General features: G+C 38.8%; 1 long non-coding RNA gene across 1 annotated transcript; it reads right to left on the bottom strand.

Moving 5' to 3' along the window:
• Nucleotides 1-4,306: 4,306 nt before the first annotated feature.
• Nucleotides 4,307-8,776, bottom strand: LOC128797904 (uncharacterized). The gene is made up of 3 exons (XR_008434275.1): nucleotides 8,653-8,776; nucleotides 4,682-4,770; nucleotides 4,307-4,603 (listed from the first exon to the last, which is right to left on the bottom strand). It is a non-coding gene; the product is annotated as an uncharacterized LOC128797904 (long non-coding RNA).
• Between the last annotated feature and the right edge of the window lie 354 nt (nucleotides 8,777-9,130).

Raw genomic sequence — 9,130 nt, 5'->3', positions numbered from 1 at the left:
AGGATACGTGTCCTTTGAGAGGATGACTCACCAAGAAAGCTATAGAAAACTCTTCCTGCTATATAGTTTCATAATATGGTCTACTGAACCATAAACCTAGAAGAAACAATGTCTTTGAGAAAGAGTGAATTCCCAAAATATTTTTGTAAACATAATTCCACAGTTCTATCTACAGCGCTAGAGGTTTTTTAGTAGCTACCATGTCACCAGGTGAAGCTGAAATTCATTTAAAGAAGAAATTGTGGTTGCAAGTCTGACAATAGCAAGCATTGCCAGTGCCAGTAAATACTTTGTCATTACACTATATGTATACTTTAGTCATGTAGGCTCAATACGTTTGCGGCAGTATGCTGATAAATCATGGAAATATTCAAACTACATAGGGACTATAGGGGCAAGTTGCCAAAAGTTGCCAAAAAGATGTCAGGCTCATAGCCACATTTTGAAACAGCAAAGTTGAAAAATGTAATAATAAATGTAATTATAATAATTTAAAACCGTGCAGAGAAAAATTAAAATCTTATATATTTGAATACACAGTTTGTGAAGGTATTGTCTATGCTTGCTAAATCAGGAATAAAAAATATACTAGGGGTATTTCACTTATGAAACTGTAGATTGCTTTGCATGCTGATACAGGGGTGGGGGGAGGACAGTGGCAGGATTATGGCTCCCATCCCCTTTTGTGGGTAACCAGAACAACTGAGTGCTTCTCTATACTTCCTGCCCACAGACACACACGGCATGGGGAACAAATGAGAGGAATTAGAAATCTGCATGCAGTTGCTGGGCTTACTAGGACTCTAATGGAAGTGTTCAAGGCCAGCTTGGATGGGGCCCTGAGCAACCTGGTCCAGTGGAAGGTGTCCCTGACCATGGAAGGGGGTTTGGAAATAGATGATTTTTAAGGTCCCTTCCAACCCAAACAATTCTCCAATTCCATGGAGTGAGGACAGAACTCAGTCCCAACAGCAGCACATATTGCTGGCATGAACACATTTTCCCCTTTTGTCCATTATGTCCCTCACATGGTACTTGAGGTGAGTGTTTACTGCACAAGTAAAATGCACTATTCCTACTCAACAATATTGGCTCTGCCTTGATGAAGAGAAGCAATGGTAGCTGTCATCATTGCTCTTCTTGGTTCATTTTTACACATGATTAAAGAATAATCATAATTCCTTGACTGTTATGAGCTTAACTGAAGTTTAATTAGTAGCTAAATGCTAGTTAGCCTTGTACAAATTAAGGGGAGAAACTTATGTTTCAAGGGCACAGTATCCACTACAGCCTAAGGCAGGTGGCAGGAGAAATAAAGGCTTGGCACTGTATCTACCAAATGTGAAGCTAACTTCTATTTGGAGAACAACAATTGCCTCAGAGCAGAGCCTTGGCCTTCAGTATGCAGCTAGTTATCGAGTCCTGAAGTTTCCTTACAAGTTATTTTCTCTCATTTTAGGAATATTACTCCAAAATCAGATGAACTGTTAGCATGAAGTGCTTTGATTTGAACAGATGCCTGAATTCCCTACTGATACTTGAAGAGCAGTGTGCACAATCACTTCCTGTGATTTGCCTACACATCAAGTGCTTTCATGCAATGCTAGTACATATTTGAAACATGTTGTCTCTCCTGTATTGGGTAGTATTTTTAATAGCTGATTTTATTATCTATAAGATGGATATAGACTTACTGTATGAAACATGAAATATATTGCCAGTGTGATTCTACAGTTACATTGTGAGTAGTTATAATCTCTTGTTATAAAAAGCTTGATATAGAAAGGCTGCCTCCTCCTGGCATATGTTCTAATCACTTCTTTATGCACCTCTTCAGGCAACAAAAAACATCTCTAATTATCCTCAAATTTACCAAGGCACTTACTGTGTGACCATTACAGAAAATTTTCAAACTCATCTCCTATATAAGTTAGACTTAGTGAAACCAGAATAGAATGGCAGATAGAAATTAGCTTGTTTAATAGAGAAAGGACAGCTTTTACACAGTTGAAGTGACAATGCTAGGCAAGAGTAGATCCTGAATGAAACACAGATTTCTTTGTTAATTTTAGGTGGCAATTGATGAAATAAGTGATAACTTACATAAGCAACTTATATAAATGTAGCCATTCTACACATTAAACCTGAAAAATGTATTCCCTTTCTATAGCTGTGTCATTTCCTTTTCATGTTGACAAAACCACTTATACCATATGGACCTAAAATTCATCTTTATGCTTCAATTAATTATTTGGATAAGACAGCAAAAGGGACTATAGGTGGGGATGATAATTTAGCAATCCACACTACTAAATCAATTTATTGCAAGACATTGCATACTAGGGAACATAACAGTGATACACTTCTTTCACTTGTTTTTAAAATGTGTACATGCATCTCAATTCTCCTGGTCATTGTTAACTTGTCTGCACAAAATGTTTATCCTCTCTTGATTTAAGAGGAAAAACATGAAAGAAAGTAAAACTGAATTTGGAAGACAGTAGAGAAAGAAAGGATACGCCATTCACTGAAAAATTCCTCTGCACATCATAAATTATATTTTCCTGAACTCGAGCCAGAATTAAGTCAAAAACTAAAGCCTTGAGGCTGTCATTCTCTAGGAAAAAAGCATGAGTCAGCTGTCAGTGGCTGCCTGGGGAAGGGAGGGTCATCACTGACAGGTACTTAAGACAAATATTGTAACATACAGTCTTGTCCTACTCAACAGAAGATGGAGCGACACAGGCTGTAAAGAACAACAGCGCAAAATGTGCCTTTATAGGCTCTTTTCTCCAGAGAAGAAAAAAAAAAATGTATCAAAGAGAAGCTGGTCTGATCTACTTTAAACTGCCATTTCCCAGTATGGATTTCCTAGGGAAGGAGCTCTGGAATCTGGCCTCCCCATTTACAGGGATTACACATTGCTCTCTCTATCTCTCATATCTCCAGGCCATGCAGCTTCCTTGTGTAGGCAGTTTGTGCCTATGTCTTGGTCCTTCCTGGGAGGAAAAAGGAAAGGGATTGTGGGCATGACCAAAGGAAGGCCACCTGGATTAATTGAGCTAGTAAATGAATCAAAAAAGTCAAGAATGTAGCTTCCACAGCAAGGGGTATAAATAAGGAAATACTTCTCCAGTGAATTTCTCTCATAAGTGATTAGAAAATTATTTTATCATCAGGGCACATTATCTAAGTAATATTCATAAATCAAACTAATTTTAACAATCAGAGAAAAACTGTTATAATTAAAATAATTATTTTTCGGTAAATCTATATGTATTATAGGTTTTTTTTTCAACAAAACAGCACTTTGTGCTTTTCTGAAATTGCACAATTAAAATAACGCAGAAATGGGCATGTATCCATGACAGCAAACTTCCAGCTCCTGCATAGAATTTTGATTGTTGCTCAACTTTTCTTTGTCATTGGTTTATTATATCACTGATTCTATTTATCTTAATTTGGAGATCCCTCTTTCTGAAACACCTATGAGAACAGAAGTGTGCCAAGCCCTTCACAATGCAGCTATTCACAGTGGACTCTGCTAAGCAGTCACTCAGGGTTAGTCATGTCAGGAGCGGTTGCAATTGCTCCTACAGGGTTTTGTGGGAGGTTTTGTGGGACAGCATCCCTTCCTACACTACAGGAAGTTCACACCATCAGCACGTGTATCATCGCCCTGACTTCTCATTTCCTCCTCCAGCCCAAAAATGCATCCAGGCAGGAAGAGCTGCCAGTGACACCCTCCCTTTTTGGCACAGAAAGCACAGGGCAGCTTTCTTCCTTTTTCACCACATGATGACTCCTGTGTTTCATCGAGGACCTTGTGCGTGGTGGGAAAGCCAGCCCAAGCTCCTATCCGCTTTCCCCTTGTCTCCAGCATCCACCCAGCTACGCAAACAGGGCAAGGCAGAGCTGTGTTCAGCTGCAGCAGCTGCCAGCCTGCATAGCAATGCCACTCCCTCTGCAGAGGCACAGTTTAAGCTTCATTTCCAGAACACATCTATCCTCCCAGGTTGGTTTGCACAAAGTATTCTGTGTCCCTTCATTCTTTTCCACAGATACAAAACCTTCACTGAATGCACAGCAGGGCCTCAGCCTGAGCAGTGAACTTAATGTGACCAGCTCAGGGATCAAAGGTCTTACTGCACATTTACAACACAAAAAGAGTTGTCAAACAGTATGACAAGAATGATCAAGCATTCAAGAATCGTTCCCTATCACTTTATTTGCTTTCCTATGCTGCCTCAAGACCAGAATATTACAGGGCCAAGAAGGCAGAATATTAATCCTCAATAATCAGGCAAGAAAGAAACAAATAGCCTGGGTCAGAATGACAGCCATGCCCCAGCGTGGGTATATTTAGGGCCTTTGTTGAACAGGCTACCATGTGAAAAACCTCCCAGTAGTCCTCCCAGCACAGCAGTTTAGTGCAGTTGTTTAGTCTCTCATTTCTGAGCTCCTCACCACAGGAGCACAATTAGAGCCAGCACAGAGGCATTCCTCAGGCTGGGCTGGCAGGGCTGACCTCCTGCCCTCCCCTTCGCCAGAGAAGCAGTGATCTCAGAGAGCACCAACCACATCATTGACATCACGCTAGGCACTGTAATGAGACAGCATGTCCTTTGTCAACGGGCAGATTCATCCAACTTGGCAGTCCCCAGTCCCAGACATGGCTTACTGGTTCAGAATAAATTCACACAGAGAGGAGCAGGGTTGCATGATGACCACAATGGAAAGACCCTCTGATGGACTGTCTTGATGTCACTCCTCACAAAAAAAAAAAAAAAAAAAAAAAAAAAAAAAAAACAGATAAGTCCATGAGGTTTTTCAATTTTGCAAGTGAGCAGTGGTCTTAATAGATATCAAATGTTTAAAATGACCACCATGAAAGAAGCTTGTTTCCTGTTCCCAAATATAATTGAAAAAGAGACCTTCTGCATCACTACTCTGGCAAGACCCTTTGTCCTTTCTGCATGTGTATAGCGGTAGATAGGTAGGTAGGTAGGTAGGTAGGTAGGTAGATAGATAGATAGATAGATAGATAGATAGATAGATAGATGTTTTTAAAATGTAGATTTGACAGACAGACATGGCAATTTGAAATCTATGGATCAGATTTTAATGATATATAGAGATTTGCATTTATCAAAACAGTAAACAACAGATATAAAAGTACACAAGATTTGGGACAGGTCTGAGATTTAGGGCAAATTATTTAAGACTAATCAACCTAGAAATAATTGCTTAATACTAAAGGAAGTTCTTTGCAACTTAAATTAGCAGCAGCTTGACAAATTGAAACCATCATGGATAAATATAGCATGGGTATATTTATTCCCTGAAACTCTTCTTGAAAACATCAAGTCAGTCAGGAATAGGTAGGCAGCCACTCAGAAGCTGACACGTTTTCTTTCCATTAGTAAAAGTGATTTGAAAGGGATTTGTACTACGAGAATACTCAACAGATTTGCTATTGCTTAGCACAACATACTGCAAATAGAACATTTGCAGCAGACATTATCTGACCTAGGTCATCTCCTGATTAAACATATATAGATTGGAAGAGATTAGTCATTAAACAAAGTAGAAATACAAGCCAAGCTACTGCTTACACGAAGAAACTATATCCAATTAGCTTTGCAAGTGAGCTAAATGCAGGAATTAAGAGGAAGGTAGTTCCAGGACACTTCCGCCAGCACATCCTGTTCAAGATGCCTGAACACACACCTGCTACACCCCTGCATTATATTGACTTATATTTCCATATTCTGTGCCACAGGCACAGTATTTCAAAGATTATTAAATATTGACATCACTGTAATTGGGAAAAATGAAGGATTAATTTAAAAACTTGAGTCAGTAACAAAAAGTTGTCCCACCACATTGTTTGTGACACAACATACATCATCATGCTCCCAGGTCATCCAGGGAGAGGGCTGAGTTCTCGCTCTAAGCTGGTGCTTCTCTTCAAAGCCAGTCCCCAGGAACTGGACAGGAACCAGGACACAACTGAACACTAATGCATGACACACAAGCTGTACCTCAGACAGCTTAACCTTAAAACTATGTCTGGCAGAAGAGAAACTCTTCATATAGACCTGGCAAAGGAAAGGCTGCTGAACACCATGGCAAAGAAGAGAGGAGAAGTTCTTCAGTGACTTAAAAGGAGTTTAGGAATGAAGGCACTCAGCTAAGCAGTTAACTGATTACCCATAATGGTGAGCCTGGTGCATTTCATCTGTCAAAATGACAGTATGATCACTTCTCTGTCCCAGATAACCCCAGCAGAGCTCAGGCCAACTTTTGTACAGTATTATATCAGATAAGCTAAGATTTACCACTCAGAAGGAGAAGCTTTTCCTAACATTTGTGTGCCTATGCTGTGACCTGCCAATTCCTCCACTGTGTGTACTTATAACAACACACTGCTCCAGTAGCTCTGGCATAGGGGACTCCATCAACCTCACAAGCACCCTGTGCTCTCACATCTCAATTTTTATAATTTCTCTTTTGGTTATTATAATAGTAACAGTTTGCCAACAGAGTTTCACTGACACAGTTCCATAACTGCATTGATCTATGTGAATAATTTTAGAGCTTTATAGTTGGTTATTTGATTTCATCTTTGGAGGCATAAATAGCAGAGTCCCAACAAAAAACTGGATTCAAAGTGCAGATGTCATATTAAAATGTCCCACAAGAACTCTGGAATGACCCAAGTTCATATCCAAAACAAACTCCTTCAGAATGGTAAAAGCTGTAGTCATTGTGCAGTGCTAAACTCCTAAACCATGTTTAACAAAGTGTTTCTAATCAACAAGAACATCAGGGTGACTTAGTAGAAAGTCACAAGTAAATTTAGTAACGGTAGGCACAAAATGCAAATCCGGGTTGTAGATTCAAGTGTAGAGTCCAATATTGTTCAGTTTTCAGTGGCATTGTGTCCTGAAGTTGCAGGTTGAATGAACAGCAATTTCAAAAATTTGAATCTCTTGCTCTAACAATTTTAAAGCCTCTCTATGATTCAAGGAGCAATTAAATTCTCCATTTTACTCTATAAGGCAAAATTCTGCCATCTGATTTTCTACCAGGAGTGGGAGACTCTATGGAAAATTACAAACTTCATGTGTTATGCTACATCTTACCCCACCATCTAATTATGATTAAACTGATTTCATTTTACCAATCTCCCACCAGACTGTTCAACTGGTTAAGTCCTTTCTAAAACATAGACTTTGTAACTGACTCATGCTTTCACTTAGAGAATTATTCACACTGTGGATCTTCACAAGTAGAAACAGCACAAGCAATTCTCTGTGACTGTCTCATTTTGGGAAGTGAAGCCAAAATAATTTTTCTAAATAAATTTTTACTTTAATGAGAAATTTTGCAAAAATTCTTACCTTTCATATCCAAACAGATTTTTCTTTTTTTTTTTTTTTTTTTTTTTTGCAAAATTACAATTTGCAGCAAAAATGCAAGTCTTTGATCAAGCACTTTTTTTTAAAGTTACTTTTTTGTTTAAAATGTTTGGTTGACAGCAAATAACTCCCTGGATCCCAAATCACCCCTTCCAAAAAGCTTGCCTAAATCATAGTTTTCATCCTTCTGCAGAAGCCTGAGAATAAAAGACTTAAAATGAATGAATGAAAAAAGAGTGGTCTGAATCTGACTCCACTTTATTTTGAAGTTGCATGGTGCAGAACCTATGAATAAGCCCAAGGACAGGGGTAGCTTCACCAAAACAAAGAACAAGTGTTACTACTCTAGCCTCCAAATATGTGTTTATTTTCCAAAATATCAACCCTGGCACCTGCAGCAAATGGGCAAAGAGATGTTAGTGGGTCTTTCATTGATATCTTTGCTAAATTCATGACTTAGCATGAACTGGAGAATAACAAAATCTTAAAAACATAAAATAATACAACAAAAACCCCAAAACTGTGGGGTGAAGCTTTTGTTTGCATTTAGTTTTATATCCAATTAATTTCCTGTTAGAAGAATTGCAGCAATATTTTTGGTACAACTTAGCTGCAAGGTATTGTTCAACCAGCAGAGTAAACCCAGCATTAACTTTCATTCCTCTCAGATTTGCTGACTGAGAGCTGCATTCCTGCATTAGGATGCTGTCTACAACACATTCAGAATGCAATACCATCTTGCATAGCACAAAGAGAAAGTAAAAGGGTTTCTTCCTTCATGGATAGAATAAACTCTTTGTCATTTATCTGTGTAACATTTAAACCTCATTATTGTTATACGCTACAGGTAGGTTTACTCTCTCTCTCTCTCTCTCTCTCCCCTCTCTCCACTTCCCTAGTCAAACTAAAGGTAGCAAGTAGGATATTTTGATTATTAATTAAACAAAGCCACTCCCAATTGCTATGGTGCCACAGAGCAGAAAACCAACACCCAGGGCTACTGCTATTAGAGATTCCTGCTCGCCAGCTCTGCGAGTCATCCTGGGTGAGACTCATACACAAGGCAGATTTCAGTGAAACCAAGCAAATTGGAGAGCAGCACTGTTCTGGGGCTGGTTAGAAGGCTTTACAGAATTCAACACAATGTATCTTCCACTTGAACCAAAGCATTTTATCTAGCAAGGTTTCTATATAAAGCAGTTTGCAAGGCGAGCTGAATTTATCATACCAGCTGATGCAGTCAGAAAAAGCAAAGAGTGTTCAGTTTGAGATTCACTTAGGGGTTGACTTAACATTCCTGTAGAAAAATTAAATGATGACCTTTTGACAAGTGGCCAAGAATAGAGGTTGACTTTAAATTTTCTAGAACTAAAAGGAAGACAGACACATATAGAATTTGGAACCTGAAGTGTCTCTACTGAGTGTGAACCAGATCACTGTATGAACTCACAAAAGGTTTGTTTGCTCACCAAACAGGCCACAGGAAAGAAACATGGCAACATGGTGTGCTCTCATAAAGGTAAAGCTCTTAAGACTTTCCTGGGGGGGGGTCTTTGCTAATAGATTTACCTTGCTAATAGAATCAGAGCAAAAGGAGTAATTTTTCTTTAAATGAGCAACATTAGTGACAGGAAGAAAAGTTTATGATTGTACAGTAAGAATAATACCCCTGGAACAATTTTGCTTTTCAATTTAAATTACCTGTA

Source organism: Vidua chalybeata, chromosome 1, assembly GCF_026979565.1.
Source record: "Vidua chalybeata isolate OUT-0048 chromosome 1, bVidCha1 merged haplotype, whole genome shotgun sequence".
In the NCBI taxonomy this organism is placed as follows: Eukaryota; Metazoa; Chordata; class Aves; order Passeriformes; family Viduidae; genus Vidua; species Vidua chalybeata.
The sequence above is the reverse complement of the archived record's forward strand: the minus strand, read 5'-3'. Positions and strand labels throughout refer to the sequence as shown.